The sequence below is a fragment of the Cherax quadricarinatus genome, chromosome 3 (genome assembly GCF_038502225.1).
Source record: "Cherax quadricarinatus isolate ZL_2023a chromosome 3, ASM3850222v1, whole genome shotgun sequence".
NCBI lineage: Eukaryota > Metazoa > Arthropoda > Malacostraca > Decapoda > Parastacidae > Cherax > Cherax quadricarinatus.
This window is the reverse complement of record NC_091294.1, coordinates 48,999,850-49,023,687: the sequence shown is the minus strand read 5'-3', so window position 1 is coordinate 49,023,687 and position 23,838 is coordinate 48,999,850. Positions and strand designations below refer to the sequence as shown.

The 23,838-nt window shown below is 49.6% G+C and overlaps 1 protein-coding gene across 2 annotated transcripts in view; it reads right to left on the bottom strand.

The window, feature by feature from the left end:
* LOC128684046 (uncharacterized) overlaps window positions 1-23,838 on the bottom strand; it is a 919,796-nt gene that overhangs the window by 559,495 nt on the left and 336,463 nt on the right. The window lies entirely within an intron of this gene.

The window sequence follows — 23,838 nt, the reverse complement described above, 5'->3', positions numbered from 1 at the left end:
GTTAATATACCTGCCACAATCCTTTATCTAAACTATTATATAATTATTTTTGCTTATTTTATAATGCTGTCAACTGTTATATACATGATGACATTTTCTGTGTCTCCGCAATTGTTTTGCCAACCTGCCATATTATACCGGCCATAAGATGCCTTTTGTTTTACAGAATAATCATGCTCAGGGTTGTAATAAAAACAATGCCGAAAGAATTTCCTGGACAATCTGCTGCATGGTGCTAATGTTATCAAATTGAAGGGTTGCCGCAGCGCCAGGGCTGATTGTAAGGTTACAGCAGTCCCAGGGCTGACGTTAGGGTTCCAGCAGTCCCAGGGACGATTGTAGGGTTGCAGCCGTCCCAGGGATGATTGTAGGGTTGCAGCAGTCCCTGGAATGATTGTAGGCTGCAGCAGTCCCAGGGCTGATTGTAGGGTTGCAGCAGTCCCAGCCATGATTATAGGGTTGCAGTAGTCCCAGGACGGATTTTAGGGTTGCAGCAGTCCCAGGGCTGTTTGCAGGGTTGTAGCAGAACCAGGGCTGATTGTAGGGTTGCAGCATTCTCAGGGATGATTGTAGTGTTGCAGAAGTCCCAGGGCTGATTGTATGATTGCAGAAATCCCAGGGCTGATTTTAAGGTTCCAGCAGTCCAAGGGCTGACAGTAGCGTTGCAGGAGTTCAAGGGCTGATTACAGGGTTGCAACAGTCCCAGGGCTGATTGTAGGGTTGCAGCAGTCCGAGTGCTTATTATAGGGTTGCAGCAGTCCCAAGGAAGATTGTAGGGTTGCAGCAGTCTCAGGGATGATTGAAGGGTTGCAGCAGTCCCGGGGCTGATTGTAGGGTTGCAGCAATCCCACGAATGATTGTAGGGTTGCACTAGTCCTAGGAATGATTGTAGGGTTGCAGCAGTCCCAGAGATGATTGCAGGGTAGCAGAAGTTCCAGGGCTGATTGTAAGGTTGCAGAAGACCGAGGGCTGTTTGTAGGGTTGCAGAAGTCCTGGGGCTGATGTAAGGTTGCAGCACTCCCAGGGATGATTGTAGGGTTGCAGCAGTCCGAAGGCTGATTGTAGGGTTTAAGCAGTCGCAGGGATGATTGTATTGTTCCAGAAGTCCCAGGGATGATTGTAGGGTTCCAGAAGGCCCAGGGATGATTGCAGGGTTGCAGCAGTCCCAGGGATGATTATAGGGTTGCAGCAATCCCACGAATGATTGTAGGGTTGCAGCAGTCCCAAGGATGATTGCAGGATTGCAGAAGTAGCAGGGATGACTGTAAAGTTGCAGCAGTCCCAGAGCTGATTGTAGGGTTGCAGCAATACCAGGGCTGATTGCAAGGTTCCAGCAGTCCTAGAGCTGACTGTAGGATTGCAGCAGGCCTAGTGCTGATTACTGGGTTGCAGCAGTCCCAGGGCTGAATGTAGGGTTTCAGCAGTCCCACAGCTGATTGTAGGGTTCCAGCAGTCATAGGGCTGACTGTAGGGTTGAAGCAGTCATAGGGATGATTGTAGGATTGCAGCAGCCCCAGGGCTGAATGTGGGGTTGCAGCAGTCCCAGAGATGATTGTAGGGTTGCAGAAGTCCAAGGGATGATTGTAGGGTTGCAGAAGTCCAAGGGATGGTTGTAGTGTTGCAGCAGTAATACGGATGATTATAGGGTTGCAGCAGTCCCAAGGCTAATTGTAGGGTTGCCGCAGCCCCAGGGATGATTGTAGGGTTGCAGCAATCCCAGTGCTGATTGTAGGGTTGCAAGAGTCCAAGGGCTGATTGTAGGGTTGCAGCAGTCCCAGGGCAGATTGTAGGGTTGCAGCAGTCCCAGGGATGTTTGTAGGGTTGCAGCAGTCCGAGGGCTGCTTGGAGGGTTGAAGCAATCGCAAAGACGACTGTAGGGTTGCAGCAGTCCTAGGCCTGATTGAAGGGTTGCAACTGTCCCACAGATGATTTCAGGGTTGCAGCAGTCCCAAAAATGATTGTAGGGTTGCAGCAGTCCCAGGGATGATTGTAGGGATGCAGCAGACCAAGGGATGATTGTAGCCTTACAGCAGTCCTAGAGCTAATTGTAATATTGCAGCAGCCCTAGGGCTGATTGTAGGGTTGCACCAGTCCCAGGCGGATTGTAGGGCTCCAGTAATCCCACAGCTGATTGTAAAGTTCCATCAGCCCTTGGGCTGATTGTAGAGTTGCAGCAGTCCCAGGGATGAATGTAGGTTAGCAGCAGTCCCACGGATGATTGTAGGGTTGCAGAAGCCCCAAGGATAACTGTAGGGTTGCAGAAGTCCAAGGGATGGTTGTAGGGTTGCAGCAGTCCCAGGGCTGATAGTAGTGTTGCAGCAGTCCAAGGGATGATTGTAGGGTTGAAGCGGTCCCAGGGCTGATTGTAGGTTTGCATCTGTCCCAGGGTTGATTGCAGGGTTGCAGTTGTCTCAATGCTGATTGTAGGGTTGCATCAGTCCCAATGCTATTGTAGGGTTGCAGCAGGCCCAGGGATGATAGTAGGGTTACAGCAGTCCCAGAGATGATTGTAGGGTTGCAGCAGTCATAGGGATAATAGTAGGGTTGCAGCAGTCCCAGGTATGATTGTAGGGTTGCAGCAGTTCCAGGGATGAGTGAAGGGCAGCAGCAGTCCCAGGGCTGATTGTAGGGTTGCAGCAGTCATAGGGCTGATTGAAGGGTTTCAGCAGTCCTATTGATGAATGAAGGGTTGCAGCAGTCACAGGGCTGATTGGAGGGTTGAAGCAGTCCCAGGGCTGATTGTACGGTTGCAGCAGTTCTAAGGCTGAATGTAGGATTGCAGAAGTCCCAGGGATGATTGTATGGTTTCAGCAATTCCAGGGATGATTGTAGGGTTGCAGCAGTCCCAGTGTTGATTGTAGGGTTGAAGAAGTCCCAGGGCTTATTGTAGGGTTTGCAGCAGTCCTAGGGCTGATTGTAGGGTTGCAGCAGTTCTAGGGCTGATTGTAGGGTTGCAGCAGTACTGGGGCTGATTGTAGGATTGCAGCAGTCCCAGGGTTTATGGTAGGGTTCCAACAGTCCCATGGATGATTGTAAGGTTGCGGCAGTCCCAAGGCTGACTATAGGGCTGCAGCACTCCCAGGGCTGATTGTATGGTTGCAACAGTCCCAGGGCTGATTGTTGGGCTACAGCAGACCCAAGGCCGATTGTAGGGTTGCAGCAGTCCCAGGGCAGATTTTAAGGTTGCAGCAGTCTCAGGGATGATTGTAAGATTCCAGCAGTCCCAGGGCTAATTGTAGGGTTGCAGCAGTACCAGTGCTGATTATAGGGTTTCAGCAGTCCCAGGGCTGACTGTAGGTTTTAAGTAGTCCCGAAAATGTAGGAATGCAGCAGTCCCAGAGCTGACTGTACGGTTGCAGCAGTCCCAAGGATGATTGAAGGGTTGAAGCAGTCCCAGGGCTGATTGTATGATTACAGAAATCCCAGGGCTGATTTTAAGGTTGCAGCAGTCCAAGGGCTGACAGTAGCGTTGCAGGAGTTCAAGGGCTGATTACAGGGTTGCAACAGTCCCAGGGCTGACTGTAGGGTTGCAGCAGTCCGAGTGCTTATTATAGGGTTGCAGCAGTCCCAAGGAAGATTGTGGAGTTGCAGCAGTCTCAGGGATGATTGAAGGGTAGCAGCAGTCCCGGGGCTGATTGTAGGGGTGCAGCAATCCCACAAATGATTGTAGGGTTGCAGTAATCCTAGGAATGACTGTAGGGTTGCAGCAGTCCCAGAGATGATTGCAGGGTAGCAGCAGTCCCAGGGCTGATTGTAAGGTTGCAGAAGACCCAGGGCTGTTTGTAGGGTTGCAGAAGTCCTGGGGCTGATGTAAGGTTGCAGCACTCACAGGGATGATTGAAGGGTTGCAGCAGTCCGAAGGCTGATTGTAGGGTTTAAGCAGTCGCAGGGATGATTGTATTGTTCCAGAAGTCCCAGGGATGATTGTAGGGTTCCAGAAGGCCCAGGGATGATTGCAGGGTTGCAGCAGTCCCAGGGATGATTGTAGGGTTGCAGCAATCCCACGAATGATTGTAGGGTTGCAGCAGTCCCAAGGATGATTGCAGGATTGCAGAAGTAACAGGGATGACTGTAAAGTTGCAGCAGTCCCAGAGCTGATTGTAGGGTTGCAGCAATACCAGGGCTGATTGCAAGGTTCCAGCAGTCCTAGAGCTGACTGTAGGATTGCAGCAGGCCTAGTGCTGATTACTGGGTTGCAGCAGTCCCAGGGCTGAATGTAGGGCTTCAGCAGTCCCACAGCTGATTGTAGGGTTCCAGCAGTCATACGGCTGACAGTAGGGTTGCAGCAGTCATAGGGATGATTGTAGGATTGCAGCAGCCCCAGGGATGAATGTGGGGTTGCAGCAGTCCCAGAGATGATTGTAGGGTTGCAGAAGTCCCACGGATGATTGTAGGGTTGCAGAAGTCCAAGGGATGGTTTTAGGGTTCCAGAAGGCCCAGGGATGATTGCAGGGTTGCAGCAGTCCCAGGGATGATTGTAGGGTTGCAGCAATCCCACGAATGATTGTAGGGTTGCAGCAGTCCCAAGGATGATTGCAGGATTGCAGAAGTAACAGGGATGTCTGTAAAGTTGCAGCAGTCCCAGAGCTGATTGTAGGGTTGCAGCAATACCAGGGCTGATTGCAAGGTTCCAGCAGTCCTAGAGCTGACTGTAGGATTGCAGCAGGCCTAGTGCTGATTACTGGGTTGCAGCAGTCCCAGGGCTGAATGTAGGGTTTCAGCAGTCCCACAGCTGATTGTAGGGTTCCAGCAGTCATAGGGCTGACTGTAGGGTTGCAGCAGTCATAGGGATGATTGTAGGATTGCAGCAGCCCCAGGGCTGAATGTGGGGTTGCAGCAGTCCCAGAGATGATTGTAGGGTTGAAGAACTCCCACGGATGATTGTAGGGTTGCAGAAGTCCAAGGGATGGTTGTAGTGTTGCAGCAGTAATACGGATGATTATAGGGTTGCAGCAGTCCCAAGGCTAATTGTAGGGTTGCCACAGCCCCAGAGATGATTGTAGGGTTGCAGCAGTCCCAGTGCTGATTGTAGGGTTGCAAGAGTCCAAGGGCCGATTGTAGGGTTGCAGCAGTCCCAGGGCAGATTGTAGGGTTGCAGCAGTCCCAGTTATGTTTGTAGGGTTGCAGCAGTCTGAGGGCTGCTTGGAGGGTTGAAGCAATCGCAAAGACGACTGTAGGGTTGCAGCAGTCCAAGGCCTGATTGAAGGATTGCAACGGTCCCACAGATGATTTCAGGGTTGCAGCAGTCCCAAAAATGATTGTAGGGTTGCAGCAGTCCCAGGGATAATTGTAGAGATGCAGCAGACCAAGGGATGATAGTAGCCTTACAGGAGTCCTAGAGCTAATTGTAATATTGCAGCAGCCCTAGGGCTGATTGTAGGGTTGCAGCATTCCTAGGCTGATTGTAGGGCTCCAGTAATCCCACAGCTGATTGTAGGTTTCCAGCAGCCCTTGGGCTGATTGTAGGGATGCAGCAGTCCCAGGGATGAATGTAGGTTAGAAGCAGTCCCACGGATGATTGTAGGGTTGCAGAAGTCCCAAGGATAACTGTAGGGTTGCAGAAGTCGAAGGGATGGTTGTAGGGTTGCAGCAGTCCCAGGGCTGATTGTAGTGTTAAAGCAGTCCAAGGGATGATTGTAGGGTTGAAGCGGTCCCAGGGCTGATTGTAGGTTTGCATCTGTCCCAGGGTTGATTGTAGGGTTGCAGTTGTCTCAATGCTGATTGTAGGGTTGCAGCAGTCCCAATGCTATTGTAGGGTTGCAGCAGTCCCAGGGATGATAGTAGGGTTGCAGCAGTCCAAGAGATGATTGTAGGGTTGCAGCAGTCATAGGGATAATAGTAGGGTTGCAGCAGTCCCAGGCATGATTGTAGGGTTGCAGCAGTTCCAGGGATGAGTGAAGGGCAGCAGCAGTCCCAGGGCTGATTGTAGGGTTGCAGCAGTCATAGGGCTGATTGAAGGGTTTCAGCAGTCCTATTGGTGAATGAAGGGTTGCAGCAGTCACAGGGCTGATTGGAGGGTTGAAGCAGTCCCTGGGCTGATTGTAGGGTTTGCAGCAGTCCTAGGGCTGATTGTAGGGTTGCAGCAGTTCTAGGGCTGATTGTAGGGTTGCAGCAGTACCAGGGTTGATTGTAGGGTTGCAGCAGTCCCAGGGTTCATGGTAGGGTTCCAACAGTTCCATGGATGATTGTAAGGTTGCAGCAGTCCTAAGGCTGACTATAGGGCTGCAGCACTCCCAGGGCTGATTGTATGGTTGCAGCAGTCCCAGGGCTGATTGTTGGGCTGCAGCAGACCCAAGGCCGATTGTAGGGTTGCAGCAGTCCCAGGGCAGATTTTAAGGTTGCAGCAGTCTCAGGGATGATTGTAAGATTCCAGCAGTCCCAGGGCTGATTGTAGGGTTGCAGCAGTACCAGCGCTGATTATAGGGTTTCAGTAGTCCCAGGGCTGACTGTAGGTTTTAAGTAGTCCCGAAAATGTTTGTAGGAATGCAGCAGTCCCGGAGCTGACTGTAGGGTTGCAGCAGTCCCAGGGATGATTGAAGGGTTGAAGCAGTCCCAGGGCTGATTGTATGATTACAGAAATCCCAGGGCTGATTTTAAGGTTGCAGCAGTCCAAGGGCTGACAGTAGCGTTGCAGGAGTTCAAGGGCTGATTACAGGGTTGCAACAGTCCCAGGGCTGATTGTAGGGTTGCAGCAGTCCCAAGGAAGATTGTAGGGTTGCAGCAGACTCAGGGATGATTGAAGGGTTGCAGTAGTCCCGGGGTTGATTGTAGGGTTGCAGCAATCCCCCGAATGATTGTAGGGTTGCAGTAGTCCTAGGAATGATTGTAGGGTTGCAGCAGTCCCAGAGATGATTGCAGGGTAGCAGCAGTCCCAGGGCTGATTGTAAGGTTGCAGAAGACCCAGGGCTGTTTGTAGGGTTGCAGAAGTCCTGGGGCTGATGTAAGGTTGCAGCACTCCCAGGGATGATTGAAGGGTTGCAGCAGTCCGAAGCCTGATTGTAGGGTTTAAGCAGTCGCAGGGATGATGGTATTGTTCCAGAAGTCCCAGGGATGATTGTAGGGTTCCAGAAGGCCCAAGGATGATTGCAGGGTTGCAGCAGTCCCAGGGATGATTGTAGGGTTGCAGCAATCCCACGAATGATTGCAGGGTTGCAGCAGTCCCAAGGATGATTGCAGGATTGCAGAAGTAGCAGGGATGACTGTAAAGTTGCAGCAGTCCCAGAGCTGATTGTAGGGTTGAAGCAATACCAGGGCTGATTGCAAGGTTCCAGCAGTCCTAGAGCTGACTGTAGGATTGCAGCAGGCCTAGTGCTGATTACTGGGTTGCAGCAGTCCCAGGGCTGAATGCAGGGTTTCAGCAGTCCCACAGCTGATTGTAGGGTTCCAGCAGTCATAGGGCTGATTGTAGGGTTGCAGAAGTCATACGGATGATTGTAGGATTGCAGCAGCCCCAGGGCTGAATGTGGGGTTGCAGCAGTCCCAGAGATGATTGTAGGGTTGCAGAAGTCCCACGGATGATTGTAGGGTTGCAGAAGTCCAAGGGATGGTTGTAGTGTTGCAGCAGTAATACGGATGATTATAGGGTTGCAGCAGTCCCAAGGCTAATTGTAGGGTTGCCGCAGCCCCAGAGATGATTGTAGGGTTGCAGCAGTCCCAGGGCTGATTGTAGGGTTGCAGCAGTCCCAGTTATGTTTGTAGGGTTGCAGCAGTCCGAGGGTTGATTGAAGGATTGCAACGGTCCCACAGATGATTTCAGGGTTGCAGCAGTCCCAAAAATGATTGTAGGGTTGCAGCAGTCCCAGGGATGATTGTAGAGATGCAGCAGACCAAGGGATGATTGTAGCCTTGCAGCAGTCCTAGAGCTAATTGTAATATTGCAGCAGCCCTAGGGCTGATTGTAGGGTTGCAGCAGTCCTAGGCTGATTGTAGGGCTCCAGTAATCCCACAGCCGATTGTAGGGTTCCAGCAGCCCTTGGGCTGATTGTAGGGATGCAGCAGTCACAGGGATGAATGTAGGTTAGCAGCAATCCCACTGATGATTGTAGGGTTGCAGAAGTACCATGGATAACTGTAGGGTTGCAGAAGTCCAAGGGATGTTTGTAGGGTTGCAGCAGTCCCAGGGCTGATTGTAGTGTTGCAGCAGTCCAAGGGATGATTGTAGGGTTGAAGCGGTCCTAGGGCTGATTGAAGGGTTTCAGCAGTCCTATTGATGAATGAAGGGTTGATTGTAGGGTTGCAGTTGTCTCAATGCTGATTGTAGGGTTGCAGCAGTCCCAATGCTATTGCAGAGTTGCAGCAGTCCCAGGGATGATAGTAGGGTTGCAGCAGTCCCAGAGATGATTGTAGGATTGCAGTAGTCATATGGATAATAGAAGGGTTGCAGCAGTCCCAGGCATGATTGTAGGGTTGCAGCAGTTCCAGGGATGAGTGAAGGGCAGCAGCAGTCCCAGGGCTGATTGTAGGGTTGCAGCAGTCATAGGGCTGATTGAAGGGTTTCAGCAGTCCTATTGATGAATGAAGGGTTGCAGCAGTCACAGGGCTGATTGGAGGGTTGAAGCAGTCCCAGGGCTGATTGTACGGTTGCAGCAGTTCTAAGGCTGAGTGTAGGATTGCAGAAGTCCCAGGGATGATTGTATGGTTTCAACAATTCCAGGGATGATTGTAGGGTTGCAGCAGTCCCAGTGCTGATTGTAGGGTTGAAGAAGTCCCAGGGCTTATTGTAGGGTTTGCAGCAATCTAGGGCTGATTGTAGGGTTGCAGCAGTTCTATGGCTGATTGTAGGGTTGCAGCAGTACCAGGGCCGATTGTAGGGTTGCAGCAGTCCTAGGGTTTATGGTAGGCTTCCAACAGTCCCAATGAAGATTGTAGGGTTGCAATAGTCTCAGGGATGATTGTAGGGTTGAGGCAGTCCCAGGGCTGATTGTAGGGTTGCAGCAATCCCACGAATGACTGTAGGGTTGCAGCAGTTCCTGCGATGATTGTAGGGTTTCAGCAGTCCTATGGATAATTGTAGGGTTGCAGCAGTCACAAGGCTGATTGTAGGGTTGCAGGAGTCCCAGGGATGGTTGTAGGGCTGCAGCAGTCTCAGGGCTGATTGTAGGATTGCAGCAGTCCCAGGGATGATTGTCGGGTTGTTGTAGTCCAATGGCTGATTGTAGGGCTACAGCAGTCCCAGGGATGGTTGTAGGGCTGCAGCAGTCTCAGGGCTGATTGTAGGATTGCAGCAGTCCCAGGGATGATTGTAGGGTTGCTGCAGTCCCTGGGATGATTGTAGGGTTTCAGCAGTCCAATGGATGAGTGTAGGGTTCCAGCAGTCCCAGGGCTGATTGTGGGGTTGCAGCAGTCACATGGATGATTGCAGGGTTGCTGCAGTCCCATGGCTCATTGTAGAGTTGCAGCAGTACCAGGGATGATTGTAGGGTTGCAGCAGTCCCAAGGGTAATTGGTATGGTTACAGCAATCCCAGGGCTAATTGTAGGGCTGTAGCTGTCTCAGGGCTGATTGTAGGATTTCAGGAGTCCCTGGAATGATTGTAGGGTTGCAGCAGTCCCTGGGCTGACTGTAAGGTTGCAACAGTCGCAGCGATGTTTCTAGGGTTGCAGCAGTCCAAGGGCTGATTGTAGGGTTGTAGCAGTCCCACGGATGATTGTATGGTTGCAACAGTCCCAGGGATGATTGTAGCGTTGCAACATTCCCAGGGATGATTGTAGGGTTGCAGCAGACCCATGGATGATTGTAGGGTTGCAGCAGTCCCATGGCTGATTGTAGGGTTGCAGCAGTTCCACGGATGATTGCACGGTTGCAAGAGTCCCAGGGGTGATTGTATCGTTGCAACAGTCCCAGGGATGATTATAGGGTTGCAGCAGTCCCAGGACTGATTGTTGGGTTGCACAAGTCCAAGGGATGATTGAAGGGATGGAGCAATCCCAGGGCTGATTGTAGGGTTGCAGCAGTTCTTTGGATGATTGTTGGGTTGCAGCAATCCCAGGGCTGATTGTAAGGTTGCAGCAGTCCCAGGGCTAATTGAAGGGTTGCAGCAATTCCATGGATGATTGTTGGGTTGTAGCAGTTCCAGGGCTGATTGTAGGGTTACAGCAGTCTCAGGGCTGATTCAAGGGTTACAGCAGTCCCAGAGATGATTGTAGAGTTGCAGCAGTCCCAAGGCTGACTATAGGGTTGCAGCACTCCCAGGGCTGATTGTATGGTTGCGGCAGTGCCAGGGCAGATTGTTGGGCTGCAGAAAACCCAGGGCCGATTGTAGGGTTGCAGCAGTCCCAGGGTAGATTGTAGGGCTGCAGCAGTCTCAGGGATGATTGTAAGATTCCAGCAGTCCCAGGGCTGATTGTAGGGTTGCAGCAGTACAAGCGCTGATTATAGGGTTCCAGCAGTCCCAGGGCTGAGTGTAGGCTTTAAGTAGTCCCGAAGATGTTTGTAGGAATGCAGCAGTCCCGGAGCTGACTGCAGGGTTGCTGCAGTCCCAGGGATGATTGTAGGTTTGAAGCAGTCCTAGCGGTGATTGTAAGGTTGCAGCAGTCCCATGGATGATTGTAGAGTTGCAGCAGTCCCAAGGCCGATTGAAGGGTTGCAGCAGTCCCAGGGATGATAGTAGGATTGCAGCAGTCCCAGGGTTGATTGCAGGGTTTCAGCAGTCCCTGGGATGATTGTAGGGTTGCAGCAGTCCCTGGGATGATTGTAGGGTTGCAGCAGTCCCTGGAATTATTGTAGGGCTGCAGCAGTCCCAGGGATGATTGTAGGGTTGCAGCAGTCCCTGGGATGATTGTAGGGTTGCAGCAGTCCCAGGCATGATTATAGGGTTGCAGTAGTCCCAGGACGTATTTTAGGTTTGCAGCAGTCCCAGGGCTGTTTGCAGGGTTGTAGCAGACTCAGGGCTGATTGTAAGGTTGCAGCATTCTCAGGGATGATTGTAGTGTTGCAGAAGTCCCAGGGCTGATTGTATGATTGCAGAAATCCCAGGGCTGATTTTAAGGTTGCAGCAGTTCAATGGCTGATTGTAGGGTTGCAACAGTCCCAGGGCTGATTGTAGGGTTGCAGCAGTCCGAGTGCTTATTATAGGGTTGCAGCAGTCCCGAAGATTGTAGGGTTGCAGCAGTCTCAGGGATGATTGAAGGGTTGCAGCAATCCCAGGGATAATTTTATGGTTGCAGCAGTTCTATGGATGATTGTAGGGTTGTTGCAGTTCCAGGGCCGATTGTAGGGTTGCAGCAGTTATTACGATAATTGTAGGGTTTCAGAAGTCCTATGGATGATTGTAGGGTTGCAGCAGTCAAAGGGATCCTTGTAGAGTTGCAGCAGTCCCAGGGATGATTGTAGGGTTGCAGCAGTCCGAGTGCTTATTATAGGGTTGCAGCAGTCCCGAAGATTGTAGGGTTGCAGCAGTCTCAGGGATGATTGAAGGGTTGCAGCAATCCCAGGGATAATTTTATGGTTGCAGCAGTTCTATGGATGATTGTAGGGTTGTTGCAGTTCCAGGGCCGATTGTAGGGTTGCAGCAGTTATTGCGATAATTGTAGGGTTTCAGAAGTCCTATGGATGATTGTAGGGTTGCAGCAGTCAAAGGGATCCTTGTAGAGTTGCAGCAGTCCCAGGGATGATTGTAGGGCTGCAGCAGTCTCAGGGCTGATTGTAGGATTGCAGCAGTCCCAGGGATGATTGAAGGGTTGCTGCAGTCCCAGGGATGATTGTAGGGTTTCAGCAGTCCTATGGATGAGTGTAGGGTTGCAGCAGTCCCAGGGCTGATTGTAGGGTTGCAGTAGGCCCATTGATGATTGTAGGGTTGCAGCAGTCCCAAGGCTGATTGTAGGGCTGCATCTGTCTCAGGGCTGATTGTAGGATTGCAGCAGACCCTGGAATGATTGTAGGGTTGCAGCAGTCCCTGGGCTGACTGTAAGGTTGCAGCAGTCGCAGCGACGTCTCTAGGGTTGCAGCAGTCCCAGGGCTGATTGTAGGGTTGTAGCAGTCCCATGGATGATTGTATGGTTGCAGCAGTCCCATGGATGATTGTAGGGTTGCAGCAGTCCCAGGCCTATTTGTAGGGTTGCAACAGTCCCAGAGGTGATTGTAGCGTTGCAACAGTCCCAGGGATGATGTAGGGTTGCAGAAGTCTCAGGGATGATCATAGGGTTGCAGCAGTCCCAGGGGTGATTTTTGGGTTGCACACGTCCAAGGGATGATTGAAGGGTTGCAGCAGTCCCAGCGCTGACTGTAGGGTTGCAGCAGTTCTTTGGATGTTTGTTGGGTTGCAGCAGTCCCAGGGCCGATTGTAAGGTTGCAGCAGTCCCAGGGCTGATTGTAGGGTTGCAGCAGTCCCAGCGATGATTGTTGGGTTTTAGCAGTTCCAGCGCTGATTCTAGGGTTGCAGCAATCTCAGGGCTGATTGTAGGGTTAGAGCAGTCCCAGAGATGATTGTAGGGATGCAGCAGTCCTCGGGCTGATTGTAGGGTTGCAATAGCGCCAGGGCTGATTGTAGGGTTGCAGCAGTTCTAGGGCTGATTGTGGGTGTGCAGCAGTCCCAGGGACGATTATAGGGTTGCAGCAGTCAGAGGGATGATTGTAGGGTTGCAGCAGTCCTACAGATGTTTTTAGGGTTGCAGCAGTCCCAGGCATGATTGTAGGGCCGCAGCAGTCCCAGTGATGATTGTAGAGTTGCAGCAGTTCCAGGGATGATTGTAGGTTTTCTGCAGTTCCAGGGCTAATTGTAGGTTTTCTGCAGTTCCAGGGCTGATTGTATTGGTTCATCAGTCCTATGGATGATTGTAGAGTTGCAGCAGTTCCAGGGATGATTGTAGGGTTGCAGCAGTCCCATTTGTGATTGTAGGGTTGCTGCAGTCACTGGGCTGATTGCAGGGTTGCAGCAGTCCCACGCGATAATTGTAGAGTTGCAGCAGTCCCAGGGCTGTTTGAAGGGTTGCCGCAGTCCTAGGGCAGATTGTAGGGTTGCAGCAGTTCAAGGGATGGTTGTTGGGTTATAGCAGTTCCAGGGGTGATTGTAGGGTTGAAGCAGTCTCAGGGCCGATTACAGGGTTGCAGCAGTCCCAGAGATGATTGTAGGGTTGCAGCAGACCCCTGGCTGATTCTAAGGTTGCATCAGCCCCACGGCTGATTCTAGTGTTGCAGCAGTCCTTGGGCTGATTGTGGGTGTGCAGCAGTCCCAGGGGTGATTACAGGGTTGCAGTAGTCCCTTGGATGATTATAGGGTTGCTGCAGTCACAGGGCTGGTTGTAGGGATGCAGCAGTCCCACTGATGACTGTAGGGTTGCAGCAGTCCCAAGGCTGATCGGTATGGTTGAAGCAATCTCAGGGCTGATTGTAGGGCTGAAGCAGTCTCATGGATGATTGTAGCATTGCATCAGACCCAGGGATGATTGTTGGGTTGCTGCAGTCCCTGGGATGACTGTAGTGATGCAGCAGTCCCAGGGATGATTGTAGGGTTGCAGCAGTCCCAGGGATGATTGTAGGGTTGCAGCAGATCTTGCGAAGATTGTAGGGTTTAAGCTGACCTATGGATGATTGTAGGGTTACAGAAGTCCCATGGTTGATTGTAGGGTTGCAGCAGTCCCAGGGATGATATTAGGGCTGCAGCAATCCCAAGGCAAATTGATATGGGCTAATTGTAGGCCTGAAGCTGTGTCAGGGATGATTGTAGGATTGCAGCAGTTCCAGGAATGATTGTAGGGTTGCAGCAGCCGCTGAGCTGACTGTAGAGTTGCGGCAGTCCCAGCGATGATTCTAGGGTTGCAGCAGGCCCAGAGTTGATTGTAGGGTTGCAGCAGTCCCAGCTATGATTGTAAGGTTGTAGCAATCCCAGGGATGATTATAGCGTTACACCAGTCACAGGGCTGATTGTAGGATTGCAGCAGTCCTAGGGCTAATTTTAGGGTTGCAGCATTCACACGGATGATTGTACGGTTGCAGCAGTCCTAGGGGTGATTGTAGGGTTGCAACAGTTCCAGGGATGATTGTTGTGTTCCTGCAGTCCCAGAACTTATTGCAGGGTTGCAGCAGTCATTGGGATGATGTTAGGTTGCAGCAGTTCCAGGGCTGATTTTAGGGTTGCAGCAGTTCCAGGGATGATTGTAGGGTTGCAGCAGTACCAGGGATGATTGTAGGGTTGCAGCAATCCCATGGCTGATTTTAGGGTTGCAGCAGTCCCATGGCTGATTGTATGATTGCAGCAGTCCCATGGCTGATTGTAGGGTTGCAGCAGTCCCTGGGCTGATTGAAGGGTTGCAACAGTTCCAGGGATGATTGTTGTGTTGCTGTCGTCCCAGGACCGATTGAAGGGTTGCAGCAGTCCCAGAGATGATGTTGGGTTGCAGCAGTTCCAGGGCTGATTGTAGGGTTGCAGCAGTCGCAGGGATGATTGTAGGGTTGCAGCAGTACCAGGGATGATTTTTGGGTTACAGCAGTTCCATGGCTGATTTTAGGGTTGCAGTAGTCCCATGGCGGATTGCATGATTGCAGCAGTCCCATGGCTGAATGTAGGGTTGCAGCAGTCCCAGGGCTGATTGTAGGGTTGCAGTAGTTTCAAGGCTGATTGTAGGGTTGCAGCAGTCCCATGGATGATTGTTGGGTTCCAGCAGTTCCAGGGTTGATTGTAGGCTTTCAGAAACCTCAGAGCTAATTGTAGGGTTGCAGCAGTCCCAGGGCTGATTGTAGTGTTGCAGCAGTCCCAGGGATGATTATAGGGTTGCAGTAGTCCCAGGACTGATTTTAGGGTTGCAGCAGTCCCAGGGCTGTTTGTAGGGTTGTAGCAGAGCAAGAGCTGATTGCAGGGTTGAAGCAGTCTCAGGGATGATTGTAGGGTTGCAGAAGTCCAAGGGCTGATTGTATGATTGCAGAAATCCCAGAGCTGATTTTAAGGTTGCAGCAGTCCAAGGGCTGAATGTAGCGTTGCAGGAGTTCTAAAGCTGATTACAGGGTTGCAATAGTCCCAGGGCAGATTGTAGGGTTGCAGCAGTCCCAAGGAAGATTGTAGGGTTGCAGCAGTCCCAGGGATGATAGAAGGGTTGCAGCAGTCCTAGGGCTGATTGTGGGTATGCAGCAGTCCCAGGGATGATTATAGGGTTGCAACATTCCCAGGGATGATTGTAGGGTTGCTGGATTCCCGGGATAATTGTAGTGTTGCAGAAGTCCTATGGATGATTGTAGAGTTGCAGCAGTTCCAGGGCTGATTGCAGGGTTGCAGCAGTCCCATGGATGACTGTAGGGTTGCTGCAGTCTCAGGGCTGATTGTAGGTTGCAGCAGTCCCACGGATGATTGTAGGGTTGCAGCAGTTCCGGCGACGATTGTAGGGTTTCAGCAGTCCCATAGATGATTGTAGGGCTTCAGCAGTCTCAGGGCTGATTGTAGGGCTGCAGCAGTCCCTTGGAAAATTGCAGGGTTGCTGCAGTCCAATGGCTGATTGTATAGTTGCAGCAGTCTCAGGGACGATTGTAGGGCTGCAGCAGTCTCAGGGCTGATTGTAGGATTGAAGCAGTCTCAGGGATGATTGTAGGCTTGCTGCGGGCCTAGGGATGATTGTAGGGCTGCAACAGTTCTTGCAATGATTGTAGGATTTCAGCAGTCCTATGGATGATGGTAGGGTTGCAGCAGTCCCAGGGCTGATTGTAGGGTTGCAGCAGTCCCATGGATGATTGCAATGTTGCTGCAGTCCCATGGCTCATTGTAGGGTTGCATCAGTCCCAGGAATGATTGTAGGGTTGCAGCAGTCCCAAGGCTAATTGGTAAGGTTGCAGCAATCACAGGGCTGATTGTAGGGCTGCAGCTGTCTCAGGGCAGATTGCAGGATTGCAGCAGTCCCAGGAATGATTCCAGGTTTGCAGCTGTCCCTCGGCTGACTCTAAGATTGCAGCAGTCCCATCAATGATTCTAGGGTTGCAGCAGTCCCAGGGCTGACTGTAGGGTTGCAGCAGTCCCATGGATGATTGCAGGAATGCAGCACTCCAAGGGCTGATTGTAGATTTGCAGCCGTACCAGGGATGATTGATGGGTTGTAGCAGTATCAGAACTGATTGTAGGGCTGCAGCAGTCCAAGGGATGATTGTAGGGTTCCAGCAGTGTCATGGCTGATTGTAGAGTTGCAGCAGTTCTAGGGATGATTGTTGGATTGCAGAAGTCCCAGGGCTGATTGTAGGGTTGCAGCAGTCCCATGGATGATTGTATGGTTGCAACAATCCCAGGGATGATTGTAGCGTTGCAACTTTCCCAGGGATGATTCTAGGTATGCAGCAACCCCAGGGATGATTGTAGGGTTGCAGCAGTCCCAGGGCTGATTTTAGTGTTGCAGCAGTCCCACGGAAGATTGTAGGGTTGCAACAGTCCCAGGGATTATTGTACCGTTGCAACAGTCCCAGGGATGATTGTAGGTTTGCAGCAGTCACAGGGATGATTTTAGGGTTGCAGCAGTCTCAGGGCTGATTGTTGGATTGCACCAGTCCAAGGGATGATTGAAGGGTTGCAGCAATCCCAGGGCTGATTGAAGGGCTGCAGCAGTTCTATGGATGATTGTTGGGTTGCATCAATCCCAGAGCTGATTGTAGGGTTTCAGCAGTCCAAGGGCTGATTGCAGGGTTGTAGCAGTCCAAGGGATGATTGTTGGGTTGTAGCAGTTCCAGGGCTGATTGTAGGGTTGCAGCAGTCTCAGGGCTGATTCTAGGATTACAGCAGTCCCAGAGATGATTGTAAGTTTGCAGCAGCCCCAGGGCTGATTGTAGGTTTGCAACAGCCCCAGGGCTGACTGTAGGGTTGCAGCAGTCCTAGGGCTGATTGTGGGTGTGCAGCAGTCCCAGGGATGATTATAGGGTTGCAGCAGTCCCAGGGATGATTGTAGGGGTGCTGCAGTCCCACATATGATTGTAGGATTGCAGCAGTCCCAGGGATGATTGTAGGGTTGCAGCAGTCCCGGTGATGATTGTAAGGTTTCAACAGTCCTATGGATAATTATAGGGTTGCAGCAGTTTCAGGGCGGATTGTAGGGTTTCAGCAGTCGTATGGATGATTGTAGAGTTGCAGCAGTTCTAGGGGTGATTGTAGGTTTGCAGCAGTCCCATGGATGATTGTAAGGGTGCTGCAGTCCCCGGGATGATTGTTGGGTTGCAGCAGTCCCACGGATAGTTGTAGGGTTGCAGCAGTCCCAGGGCTGTTTGTAGGGTTGCAGCGGTCCCAGAGATGGTTATTGGATTGCAGCAGTTCCAGGGCTTATTGTAGGGTTGAAGCAGTCTCAGGGTTGATTACACGATTGAAGCAGTCCCAGGGATGATTCTAGGGTTGCATCAGCCACAGGGCTGATTGCAGGGTTGCAGCAGTCCTTTGGCTGATTGTGGGTGTGCAGCAGTCCCTGGGGTGATTACAGGGTTGCAGTAGTCCCTTGGATGATTGTAGGGTTGCTGCAGTCCCACGGATGATTGTAGGGTTCCAGCAGTCCTAGTGATGATTGTAGAGTTGCAGCAGTTCCAGGGATGATTGTAGGTTTTCAGCAGTCCTATGGATGATTGTAGATTTGCAGCAGTTCCAGGGCTGATTGCAGGGTTGCAGCAGTCCAATGAATGATTGTCGGGTTGCTGCAGTCCAAGGGCTGATTGTAGGGATGCAGCAGTCCCATGGATGATTGTAGGGTTGCAGCAGTCCCAAGGATGATCGGTATGGTTGCAGCAATCTCAGGGCTGATTGTAGGGCTGGAGCAGTCTCAGGGATGATTGAAGGATTGCAGCAGACCCAGGGATGATTGTAGGGTTGCTGCCGTCCCACGGATAATTGTAGTGTTGCAGCAGTCCCAGGGATGATTGTAGGGTTTCAGGAGTCCCAGGGTTGATTGTAGGGTTGCAGCAATCGCAAGGCAAATTGGTACGGTTGCAGCAATCCCAGGGCTGATTGTAGGCATGCAGCTGTGTCAGGGCTGATTGTTGGATTGCAGCAGTCCCAGAGTTGATTGTAGGGTTGCAGCCGTCCCAGCTATGATTGTATGGTTGCACAATCCCAGGGCTGATTATAGGGTTACACCAGTCCCAGGGCTGATTGTAGGGTTGCAGCAGTCCAAGGGATGATTGTAGGGTTGCATCAGTCCAAGGGCTGATTGTAGAGTTCCAGCAGTTCTAGGGATGATTGTAGGGTTGCAGCAGTCCCAGTGCTTAATATAGGATTGCAGCAGTCCCATGGCTGATTGTAGGGTTGCAGCAGTCCCAGGGCTGATTGTAGGGTTGCAACAGCCCCAGGGATGATTGTAGGGTTGTAGCAGTCCCAAGGCTGATTGTAGGTTTGCAGCAGTCCAAGGGATGATTGTAGGGTTGCAGCAGTCCCAGGGCTGATTGTAGGGTTACAACAGTCCCACGGATGATTGTAGAGTTGCAGTAGTTCCAGGACTGTTTGTAGGGTTGCTGCAGTTTCATGGCTGATTGTAGGGTTTCAGCAGCCCTATGGATGATTGTAGAGTTGCAGCAGTCCCATGGATGACTGTAGGGTTGCTGCAATCTCAGGGCTGATTGTAGGTTGCAGCAGTTCCACGGAGGATTGTAGGGTTGCAGCAGTTCCTGCGATGATTGTAGGGTTTCAGCAGTCCTGTGGATGATTTTAGCGTTGCAGCAGTCACAGGGCTGATTGTAGGGTTGCAGCAGCCATATGGATGATTGCAGGGTTGCTGCAGTCCCATGGCTGATTGTAGGATTGCAGCAGTCCCAGGGATGATTGTATGGCTGCAGCAGTCACATGGCTGATTGTAGGATTGCAGCAGTGCCAGGGACGATTGTAGGGTTGTTGCGGTCCTAGGGATGATTGTAGGGTTGCAGCAGTCCCAGGGCTGATTGTAGGGTTGCAGCAGTCCCATGGATGATTCCCGGGTTGCTGCAGTCCCATGGCTCATTGTAGGGTTCCAGCAGTCCCAGGGATGATTGTAGGGTTGCAGCAGTCCCAAGGGTAATTGGTATGGCTGCAGCCATCCCAGGGCTGATTGTAGGGCTGCAGCTGTGTCAGGGCTGATTATAGGATTGCATCAGTTCCAGGAATGATTGTAGGGTTGCAGTAGTCCCTTGGCTGACTGTAAGATTGCAGCAGTCCCAGCGATGATTCTAGGGTTGCAGCAGTCCCATGGCTGATTGTAGGGCTGCAGCAGTCCCAGGGCTGATCGTAGAATTGCAGCAGTCCCAGGGCTGATTGCAGGGTTGCAGCAGTCCCAGGGATGATTGTAGCGTTGCAACAGCCCCAGGGATGATTGTAGGGTTGTAGCAGTCCCAAGGCTGATTGTAGGGTTGCAGCAGTCCAAGGGATGATTGTAGGGTTGCAGCAGTCCCTGGGCTGATTGTAGGGTTACAGCAGTTCTAGGGATGATTGTTGGGTTGCAGCAGTCCCAGGGCTGATTGTAGGGTTGCAGCAGTCCCAGGTATGATTGATGGGTTCTAGCAGTTCCTGGGCTGAGTGTAGGGTTGCTGCAGTCCCAGTGATGATTGTAGGGCAGCAGCAGACCCCGGGCTGATTGTAGGGTTGCATCAGCCCCAGTGCTGATGGTAGGGTTGCATCAGTCCTAGGGCTGATTGTGGATGTGCAGCAGTTCCTGGGATGATTATAGGGTTGCAGCAGCCCCAGGGATGATTGTAGGGTTGCTTCCGTCCCACGGATGATTGTAGGGTTGCAGCAGTCCCAGTGATGATTGTAGAGTTGCAGCAGTTCCAGGGGTGATTGCAATGTATCAGTAGTCCTATGCATGATTGTAGGGTTGCTGCAGTTCCAGGGCTGATTGTAGGGTTTCAGCAGTTCCAGGGCTGATTGTAGGGCTTCAGCAGTTCTACTGATGATTGTAGAGTTGCAGCAGTTCCAGGGCTGATTGTAGGGTTGCAGCAGTCCCATGGATGATTGTAGTGTTGCTGCAGTCCCAGGGCTGATTTTAGGGTTGCAGCAGTCCCACTGATGATTGTAGAGTTGCAGCAGTCCCAGCGCTGATTGTAGGGTTACAGCAGTCATACGGATGATTGTAGAGTTGCACCAGTAACAGGGCTGTTTGTAGGTTTGCGGCAGTCCCAGGGCTGATTGTAGGGTTGCAGCAGTCTCAGGGCTGATTGCTGGGTTGCAGCAGTCTCTGGGATGATCGTAGGGTTGCAGCAGTCCCCGGGCTGATTGTAGGGTTGCATCAGCCCCAGGGCTGATAGTAGGGTTGCAGCAGTCCTAGGGCTGATTGTGGGTGTGCAGCAGTCCCAGGGGTGATTAAAGGGTTGCAGCAGTCCCAGGGATGACTGTAGGGTTGCTGCAGTCATGCTGATGATTGTAGAGTTACAGCAATCCCAGTGATGATTGTAGAGTTGCAGTAGTTCCAAAGATGATTGTAGGGTTTCAGCAGTCCTATTTATTATTGTATGGTTGCTGCAGTTCCAAGGCTGATTGTAGGGTTTCAGCAGTCATATGGATGATTGTAGAGTTGCAGCAGTCCCAATGCTGATTGGTATGGTTGCAGCAATATCAGGGCTGATTGTAAGGCTGCAGAAGTCTCAGGGCTGATTGTTGGATTGCAGCAGACACATGGATGTTTGTTTGGTTGCAGCAGTCCCAGGGATGATTGTAGGGTTGCAGCAGTTTCTCCGATGATTGTAGGGTTTCAGCAGTCCTATGGATGATTGTAGGGTTACAGCAGTCCCAGGGTTGATTGTAGGGTTGCAGCAGTCCCAGGGTTGATACAAGGGCTTCGACAATCCTGGACTGAGTGAACGGATGTGTCTGGTGAAAATATTTTTGCCATAACTTAGTTTACTTTTCAATTAATGTTTGCTATAATTTTTAATTCTAACATCATTATATTTCTTCTGACGTCCTCTATGATCCATGTTTTTAGTATATTTTTCAAGTGATCATTTATGGAAAGAGAATACAAAGATAAGTACGTAAACTGAAGAATTTTGTGGGTTAGAGTAAAGGTGGTATACAAAAAGTGGGCTACAGTATGTATGTACCTGAGGGTGAGAGGTCTGTAGTGAAGTTAGATTTTGTGGTGTATTGATTGAGTGTTAAGGGAGTTTTTGAGTTAGGTGAGAGAATTATTGCGGTGGGGGAAATTCATGCTAATGTGGGTGAGAGTTAAAGATGGTGTAGTAGGTAAGTGTGAAGTATCAGGGGTAAATAAAAATTGTGACCCTTAATTGAGTTTTATAGAAAGGGGTTTGATAATAGGAAATATTATGAGAAAAATTTGGATATATAATTATACGAGATATGGTATAGGGTGCTGTTATAGTAGTTTGATAGTCTGAGTTAGTAAACAAAAGTTTAATGGGTATACTTGAAAATGTAGGATTGTTGGTGTCTTTTTCTGTCTCATAATCATGCAAGATTTCAGGTATGTCTAGCTACTTCTACTTACACTTAGGTCACACTGCACATGCATACACAAGCATATATATATACACACACCCCTCTGTGTTTTCTTCTATTTCCTTACTAGTTCTTGTTCTTGTTTATTTCCTCTTTTCTCCAAGGTGAAGTGGAACAGAATTCTTCCTCCGTAAGCCATGTGTGTTGTAAGAGGCGACTAAAATGCCGGGAGCAAGGGGCTAGTAACCCCTTCTCCTGTATACATTACTAAATTTAAAAGAAGAAACTTTAGTTTTTCTTTTTGGGCCACCCTGCCTCGGTGGGATACGGCCGGTTTGTTGAAATAATAATAATAATAGTATTATTAATAATAATAATAATAATAATAATAATAATAATAATAATAATAATAATAATAATAATAATAATAATAATAATAATAATAATAATCTTTAATTTTAGAATATTGTGAGAAAGCAGAAGAAGGTTTCCTGTGGTCGACTATCTTTCAAGAGAGATGTCTCCTAGCTAGAGGTGTTCCTTGATACCATGAATTGGAGTTATCCTTCCCTTCCTTGATTATCTCCCATTTCTCTGGCGTCTTATGACTTCTAAGAATTTAGCTCTCCGCCAAAGATATCAAACAATAACAATATGCCCGAAAAGAGCCTTTTAATTGGAAGGGGAGTCACTGGTGTGTGTGTGTATGTTGCGGCTGGTAAACACGAGACTCGCTGAAGATAGATATCGAGGAAGAATGATGAATTTGGGAATGATCACAGGAGCAAAATTGCCTACTACCTCATTTTGAGGAAAAAGTCATCTGATCCTTCAGCATTGATTTCGTGCCGTTGTTATGGGAGAATAGGGGAAGATGGGAGAGGGAAATGGTGAGAGGGAAGAGGAGAAAGAGGAGAGGGTAAGTGACGGAGAAGGAAATGGAAAGAGAGAAGAGAGGAAAGTGAAGAGAGGAATGGGTATAGGGAAGAGGAGACGAGGGAAGAGGGGAATACGGAAGAGGGAAGAGTCCTCACATCAATTATCGGGTCAGATTACCTGCAGCTGTGTTGGTGCTGATGCAAGGACCCCTGATGGCACAATGGAAGTCTCTGGCAGTATCTAAAACTCCCAAGCAGTGGAAGCTTCCCTTCTCACTCGACTAGTTTCTGTCTAAAGCTGACTAAACAAGTGGATGCGTGATTGTAACTCCTCGGGTGAAAAATGTGGATTCGGCTGCAGATGATTTGTAAGAGTTGTCCACCACAACTGTGTTACTTAGTCAAATTCAGATACATGCTGAGTAATGTCAACAAGAAGCACTTGCCATGATGAAGCACGGGACGTAATATTTGCTTATCTTCCGAGTGGCATAGTTCCTTGTGTTCCTCCGCACTCACATTTACTGCTTCTCCCATTACTCTTGCTATAATATTTATTCTACACCCTTAACATAATGTGCTCAATAAACATATTTCCTTAAGTTCGTTTTACAATCTCTCATCTCTCTTTTATTTTTTCTACTGGTCCTTAGGTATCTTCTTTTTCCCTTATACATTAATTAAACAAGTGCACTAGTGATTCCTCTTAATGCCACCTTAATTTTAGTATTTCAGCCTTAACAGCACTCAAAACCACTTTATTCTCTCTTTCAACCTACTTACTCTGTCACTTCCTCCACTCTCACCTCTCTTTCTTTTAGTTCTAGTTATCTTTTCATCCATAGATCACTCATATTTATTAATATCCACTAACTCATTCACTTTCACTTCTCTTTGGTCGACTGATACCTTTCTCCTTGCACTTCACCTACTTCTTATTCTTACTCTAGATGTCAGTAAATAATGATCAGTCGTATATGTATATATATATATATATATATATATATATATATATATATATATATATATATATATATATATATATATATATATATATATATATATATATATATATATATATTCCAAACATTACTACTACACATTCCATAACAGTGTTTCTCGCTACTGCAATGAAGTTTACCCCAAAAAGTTATTCTATTACTTGGCTCACACTTTCATAAGAATTCACTTAATACGTTCCAAAAACCCCTCTCCATATCGTCGCCTCCTGCAACATAAATACTGACTATTACCCATTTCTCACATCCCACCTTTATCTTAAGTTAGTTCTCGCTTTTCATTAAACATCTGTTCATTCAACATCACTACTCCTCCTGATAGTTTACTAAATCGCAAAGTTCCCACTCTGCAAGCATTATTTTTCCTCATCTCTAAAACTGATGCTAGGTTAGCTGTGCTTTTTTAATCTTTTGATTAACATTACCATATTAACACTCCAACAGCGAGTCCAATCCTAAAATCCACCAGCATCTACTCTGATTAAAAACGTTCACATACACCTATTGGATGTTCAATCTTCTGTATTTCAATAGCTCCATCGCACCCTCCGTCCAATCCTTCCTCGGACCTCCCATACGCCTTCTATACACCCCAAATTTATTCACCCTCTTGGTCAACCTATCCTGCTCCATT